We start from the raw sequence: 8,199 nt of genomic DNA, 5'->3' as shown, positions 1-8,199 counted from the left end.
TAACTTTCATTGAGAGCTAAATGTTGGGCACTATTTATTTTATGCAAGTGAACTAATTTAATCATTCCAGCAACTTGATGCAGTCCATACTAACATCATCTCCATTTTACAGATAAAGCGAAGTATAAATGCATTAAGTAACTCACCTGAGATAACATAACTAACAAATCATACATCTGGTGTTTGAAGCTACATTAGACACTAAACTTAAGCTCCTAACCCTTATCTTACAATCACTGCATATATATTTCCTTGGTTGTTATTCTCTGAGATCATATAATTGTATCTTCTACATACATACATACAAAAATTTTGTCATATTTTAGGAGATTATTTTATATACACACTTATCTCCATCTTGTTATCTTCATTCAATAATAGTTTTAAAAGATTTTAGAAGTCAATTTCAACCTCAGTTCATTTATTTTTGTTGTGGTCATGGTATCTGTCCTCTGGATATACTGACATCTAATTCACCACTTCCTATAAATATCCTTGTATACATATCTTCCTCTTCTTTTTTTTTTTTTGAGAAAGGTTTTTGCTATATAGTGCATGTGCTTGCCAGAAAGGCAGAGAGAGACAGAAAGCGAGAAATCACCCCCCAAGGAGGATGGCCACGGCACAATTCCTTCCTCCAATCTTCTTTTGGGATCTTGGACACGCACACCTATGCGCCTGACGTGAATTTAAGCCACCAGGTCGGGGACTCAAACTGTGGTTGACTACATGGGAGTTCAGCATCATAGCCATTATGCCAACTGCTGGTCCCTATATATATATCTTTATGCACTAGTTATTTTATATGTAATCTAGATCCCCAGGTGTGGGATTGCATGTCTAAAAGCTACATTTATTTTCACTTTTTTTTTTTTTTTTAAAGAAAGGGTCTCTTTATATTAACCAGGCCAGCCTTGCACTTGTAACCCTCCTGCCTCAGCCTACCAAAGTTGCTGGGGTTACAGGCACGTGCCACCAGGTCCAGCCTTTATGTTGTACCAGGGTTTGAACCCTGGACTCCCACGTGGCTCCAGCCTGTGCAGCTCAGCATCTTGGCAGTGTACATACCTCTACTGCTGGGCTTATATCTTCACTTAAATTTTTTTTTTTCTTTCGATTCTTTTTTTTTTTTTTTTCAGTTTTGCTATATTGGTGCCTGTGCTTGCTGGAGAGAGACAAACGCGGGTAAGTGAGAAATCACCCCCTTGGGAGTCAGTGATGCCACAATCCCTTTCCTCCATTCTCTTTGTTTCTGGATTTTGGACATGCGCACGCACACACACACACACACACACACACACACCCCTAGTGTTCTTTTAAGCTTTCGGATTTGGGACATGAGCCATGCAATCAGTCATGCGGAATCCAATCACCTCAACCTCCATGCCGCTTACTGTCTCTATTTTTACTTTTAATGAATGTTGTCAGATGTTTTTCTAAAAAGTCTGTTTTGGAGTTTCTACTAATAATGTGTGAAATACTTTTTCCCATATTCCAGAGAGTCAAAAGGATGTAATGAAAAGTCATGTCCATATCAAAGTTAGCAGCTGAAGTATGAGTTTTTACTTTGATATTTACTAGCTTGGTAAGCACTGTCAGTTTCCTCCTGCTTTCTGTGCTCAGGTTATCTTACTCATAAGAAAAGGATAATACTAGTACATCCCTCAAAGGTTGTCTTGAGGATTAAATGAGCCACTTCATTTAAATCATAAACAGCAATGCCTGGCATAAAGTCAACATCGTCATCAGTTGTTTCCTTCTAGTTTTTTATGGCTCGATGATAGTAAAATGATACCTTGTCACTGTGACTTGAAATTTTCTGGCCATTAACGAATTTGAACATCTCTTCATCTACTTATTGTCCTTTTGAATTTGCTCCTCTATCTATCACATTTCTCCTTTTTTTTTTTTTTTTTTTTTTAGATTGTTGCCATAGAGATATGTGCTCACTGGAGAGAAAGAGAAAAGTGGGGAGAGGAATGAGAAACCCTCTCAGGGGATGGCCATGCTGCAATCCCTTCTCCATTCTCCTCTCAGGATCTTGGGCAAGCACACACATGAGCCCAGAGTGTTTTTTCAAGCTTCCAGATTAAGAACAAAACCATGGAGTCAGTAATGTGGGATTCAGTCCTTTAATCTCCACACCACCTGCTGGCCCATTTGTCCAATTTTTTAAAGGGGGAATTTATAGGTTTTGTTCTGTTTTTTACTTTTTCTGATCAATTTATAATATTTCTTGGTAGATTAAAATCCTTTGTCAGCAGTATTCCCAAACCTTTGGTTGGTCTATAGGAGTTTATTTCATCATATCAAAGTCTTTTATTAGAATCAAATATGATTTTAATTTCTGAGTTTCAAAGCTAGGCATGAAGGAATCCCCACCCCCAAGGCTGTACTTGTAGTCTCCTAAATTACACGTGAGCAAAATTTCCTAAATAACCCATCATTTTACCATGGGTCTAATTTTGTACTCCACTTCCATTCACTAATTCATTTATCTATTCCTATGCTAATATCATATTGATATAATCATGTAAGCAATTAATCGAGTGAATTAGGATTAGTAAATAAGCAGAAGCAATTTTTTTCTCATTCTTTGTACCTTTATACTCATTGTATCAAATGATTTTATTATTTTTCTCATCTCTACTCCCATAAAATTTCAGTCAGTTACAATGAGATCAGATTGCAATTTTTGGCTCAGGTACTTGAGATGGAGAAAAGTACCCATCTCCTTTCCCCTTTCGGGAGGATGTGGGTGACAAATACTAAGCACATTAAAATTGGTCCACAAAGATCTCTTCCTATATACCGCTTGATTAATCTCTTCACCTCTTCTTATAAACAGGTAGGTAGATAGACTAAGGATTGCAAAATGTTTTAAACCTTTGGACATAGAAAAAGTCAAATGCAATCTTACCTTCTGTCTCACTTAGAGCAGATTAATGCTATTTTCTGATATTTAATAAAAGCAAGTATCTCCTTTTTCATAATTTTCTTGGCTATGTTCATGCATTCATTGTTTTAAGTTTATTTAACTAACATTCCTTCCATCCTACCCCTTGCCACCTGACCATCCACCACTAGGATTTATTTATTTATTTATTTATTTTAATTAGCTGTGGGGAAAGTGTGTTGGCTGGAGAGAGACAGAGAGATATAGGGAGGGAAATGAGAAGGCGTCCCCTCAGAGGGTATGACTACACTGCAATTCCTTCTCTCCAGATTTTTGGAATGCATGCATACATGCCTGGCATGTTTTTCAGGCTCCCAGGTGGGGACTTGAACTGTCCAGTTGGCTATGTGGGATCCAGCCACTTTAACCACTACATCACCTAGCTGACCCCACTATTAAGATTTTAATTGGATTGTATTAAAATACAATCTTAATTTTGTGACATCTTTATGATTTCAGATCTTCCATCCAAGAACAAGGCATTCAAATTTTTTTTTCTTTCTGTGTTTTTCTTGTTATATCTACACCTAAACATTTTACACTTTACAGCTGTTGTTCATATTGAGTAGGGTTTTTTTTTTTTCCTATTTCATCTGTAGGTGCTTGTTTAGATTTTTGTGTATTTTCTGCTGTTCATCCATCTTGCTAAATTATCTTATTAATTCTATGAGTTTGTTTTTTTTTAGAGAGTTTTTAATTTTTTTTATTTTTATTTTATTTTTTATATAGGGTGTGTGCGCTCCCCAGAAAGACAGAGAGAGACAGAGAGACAGAAAGTAAGAAGTCATCCCCCGGGGGGATGGTCACGCCGCAATCCCTTCTCCTCCATTCTTCTCTCGGGATCTTGGGCATACACGCGCACGTGTCCGGTGTGAGTTTAAGCCACCGGCTCTAGGACTTGAACCATGGTCGACTACATGGGAGTTCAGTGACATAGTCATTACGCTCATGGCTGGTCCTCCTATGAGTTTGTTTTTGTTTTTAGCTATTATCTCCTGAAATATGTGTTTTTGAGAATTACTATCAGACCATAAAGAGAGATTATCATCTCTTCTGATGTTTAGAACAGTTACTCAATTTTCTTATCTTGATTTCATTAAAAATGCCAAAACAAAATTTAATAAAATGTTTTTAAGGTTTAATCATTTAGGTTAATAAGACAAATTTTAATAAAATGTCTTTAAGTTTTAACCATTTAAGATAATTAAATTTGGTTTGGGGGTCTATTTTTTATTATACTTAACTATTTTCCTTATATTATTATGTTAGAGTTTTTTAATTAGGAGAGGTTGCATGATTTTATTAAATAGCTTCTCAGCATGTAGTTATAATCAAATAGTTTTTGTTGTCATTGCTGTTGTATTGGCCTTAGTTTGTGTTTTTTTTTTTAACTTAATCTGAATTTTTTATTTTTTAAAGAACTATTTATTTTATTGTATTTTTAAATTATTTTTTAAATTTGACCAGAGAAAGAGAAAGTGAGAAAGTAAGCTGCCGGGTTCAGGACTCAAATCATGGTTAGCCCTGTGGGAGTCCAATGCCCTAGCCACCTGCTGAATCCTGAATTTCTGATCTTAAATCATCCTTGTCCCTTAGTATATATTATTCTTTTGATATATTGCTGGAGCCTATTTTCAATATTTTTCTGTAGATTTCTTTCTCTTTTTTGGGGTTATCAGACTTTTATATTAAAGTTATGTTAGCAACAAAAATAAATGAAAGAATTTCCATCTTTTGCCACAAATGGAGTACTTTAAATTCTTGCTACTCCAAGTATGCGCTATAGACCAGCAATATTAGCATCACCTGGAAGATTTTTAAAACTGCATAAACTATTTGTCCAACGTGATTTTGTTCCCTTACCTCCCAGGTCCTGGGTAGATACCCTAGTCTTGTTCCCTTTAGCTACCTAGGCCCTGGGCCACCCAGATCCCCCTATAGGGCTCAGGCACTTATTCTTCCAGCTGCTGAAGAATGAGCTGAAGGCTCACAACGGAGTCTCTCTCAGGTATTAACCTTACCTGAAAAGAGCCATCTCACCCATGGATGCATGTCCTTCCTAGGGATGGCCTGTAGCCTCTGACCGTTACATGAGAGGTGTCCACTGCTCTTGCCTCCAGGCAGACAATTCTGAGGAGCCATTCCAGGCTCTCAGTGCCCCAAAGTTAATGCTAAAGCCTCTGTTGCAACTATAACACATTAAAAATGTTTCTTTTGGCCAATTCTTTTTCCTTGACCTATCACAACAGCTGTTCCCAAGAGCACTGCCTAAATAAACCCCCTGCACACAGATCTTAGAGTTGCAGAGACTGGTTCCAGAGGAACCTGATAAACCACAGTCCTTTGAAAGAGTTGTACATTTCTTTGTCAGCTTTGGGTCTTAAGTCTGATTGTAATGGTAGCCCAAGTTAAGGCAGTGCTATAGGTGGAGTAAAGCAGGATTATCTTTCCCTGCTCAGTAATAAGCCAGTCCCTGGTGAGGTCTTGCTGCCTCTAAGAAACTCTCCCAGCCACAGGACAGGAAGGTCAGGAGGACCAGGTACTCCCACTGGGGCTGATGTCAACTCCTGTCTTACTTTTAGCTTCCTGTAGGCCCCATGTGACCAGATGGCTCAGAAGCACCTTAAGGATAGTAATCAGGAGTGGAGATGTAGAAAGTTCATTAATGTTACTAGATTTCTAGAATCTTACTCTTGTCTTTAATTATTTTAATGTAAGTAATCAGAAACTTTTAATGTAAGTAATTTAAGTAATCCTTGTAATGTAAGTAATCAGAAACTTTTCAGAAGTTAGATATTTTAATTAAATGATGCCCTTTTAATATTTTCATATTTATAATTTTTATTATGATTTCTAGTTTACATATATAATCAATGTATAGCCTGCGCACTACAGTATGGTTTCTTAAGTCATGTATACAGTGTACAATGATCAATTCAGGGACATACCCATATTCATCTTTATCATAGACCATTATGTTGTACATGTTTATTATTAGCTCTACTAATTTTTAAAATATATATATTAAATCATCTTTATATTTACTCTGCTCTTCTCTTTATTCAAAAATATGCATTTTCTTCATTCACTGAAAATTTTCTCATGAATCCTCCATTTACCACCTTTCCCACAGAAAAGCAATTCGTGATGTTTATTATTACCCTTCATAAGGTTTCAAGTCCTTCAGTTTCCACCATACAGTGCAGACACTGGGCATATGTTAAGTGGGGACATATAATATTATCTTTTATAGTCTGGCTTATCTCACTTAGCATTATATCTTCTAGATTTGTTCACTTTGTCTCAAATAATAGGATTTTATTGTTCTTGATGACTGAGTAAAATTCCATTATGCTATGTAATGTATTTTTTTTTTTTTTTTGGAGAGGTTTTTTTTTTTCACTATAGGGCGCGTGCGCTCGCCAGACAGACAGAGAGAGACATAGAGACAGAAAGCGAGAAATCACCCCCCAGGGGGGATGGTCGCGCCGCAATCCCTTCTCCTCCATTCTCCTCTCGGGATCTTGGGCACGTACGCACACGCGCCCGGTGTGAGTTTTAAGCCACCGGGTCCGGGACGCGAACCGCGGTCGACTACGTGGGAGTCCAGCGGCATAGCCATTACGCTAACTGCTGGTTCCCTGTAATGTATTTTTGTAATTAGTTTGTTGGTTGTTGTATGCTCTTCAGTTTTTATTATAACATTTTTATAGGGCCAGTTCTGTGGTTGTGTGGTTAAGGGAGCCAGATCTCACATGGGCAACTATAGTTTGGGTCCAGGCCCTGGCAGCTTGAGAAATACACCAGGCAAGTGTGTGTGAGCACCAAGTCCCAACAGGATAGAGAAGGAGAAGAAGGGATTGAGGTATGACTATATCCCAGTAGGAGATTCTTTCTCCATCGCCCTCTCTTTCTGTCTCTCTATTTCTTAATCTCTCTGGTGTATACACACACCTTCTAGCAATAAAAAAATAATTTTTTATAGAGACATTCATCAATATTCATAAGAGAAGGGGAAAAGATGCATGTGAAGAGGGGATGGTGAGATCAGCATTTAGTTCGTGATTTTTTAAAAAAATCATGGATGCATATATTGCAATTTTTATTTTATCATTATTACAACTGCTGTTTAAAATGTTGGTTATTACTGTATCTTGCCAAATAGGACATCTCTCCAAGGAGTTGTAGAGATATTAGAGTGGAATATAAAATTATAATAATTTATACATTTAAGATGAAAGTTTTACATTCTTAAAATCTTATGAAATTGCATATTTTCAACATTCTGGTATCTAGTAGTTTGCATGAAACAATCTTTGGATAAATATTTTCTAGAATTCAATGACTAGGATAAAGTTTTCTCTTTTAAAACAAGTGCATGTTTCATTTTCATATGAAGAATACATGTTCCTGTGATGTTGGCCTTTATTTTTTTCAGTCTTCAGGAAATCCATAGTAAAGCACAATACTCTGTTGTAGTAACTATTGTAGTCCTAATTGCTCATAAAATTATCTTTCCTGCATGTCTTGAGCTGTTGGCTTAAATTCTAGGCATTGAGGATTTTGATGTGGCTGAGTGTCTGGATTTTGTTTCTTTTAGAGAATGTTGAAATTTATTATAGAGATGATTAAATTACTTTGGATCAATTTACCCTTTTTTTTTTTTTTTTGAGAGAGAGAGATATGTGCTGTAGGGTGCGTGCACTCACCAGAGAGACAGGGAGAGACAGGGAGACAGGAAGTGAGAAATCACTCCCTGGGGGGAGGACCTTGTCTCAGTTTCTTCTCCTCCATTCTCTTCTTGGCATTCTGGTCATGCACACACACGTCTGATATGTTTCAAGCCGCTGGGTCTGAGACTTGAACTACAGTCAACTACGTGGGACTCTAGTGCCTTACTACTATACCACCTGCTGATTCCTCAATCTGCTTCTTTTAATGCTTGTTTTAATACTTTGTTGGGATGAGCATAGGTTATCCTTTATGGTTGATTCAGTCAACTAGTGAGGTATGAGTCTTAAGGGTACTGTGATCTGGATGTTTGTGTCCCCACCAAATTCCTATGTTGAAATCGTTTTTGTTTTTGTTTTGTTTTTTTAATCTTTTTTTCTTAGTTGCCAGTTTAGTTTGTGTGCTTACCAGAGAAAAAGAGAGAGAGAGAGAGGCTAGCTGGCCTCTCTCACCATGTAAGGACACAGTGAAAAGGAGTCATCTATGAACCAGGAAATAGATCCTTAGACACA

This window comes from Tupaia chinensis, unplaced genomic scaffold (genome assembly GCF_000334495.1).
Source record: "Tupaia chinensis unplaced genomic scaffold, TupChi_1.0 Scaffold144529_1, whole genome shotgun sequence".
NCBI lineage: Eukaryota > Metazoa > Chordata > Mammalia > Scandentia > Tupaiidae > Tupaia > Tupaia belangeri.
Note: the sequence above shows the minus strand (reverse complement) of the source record.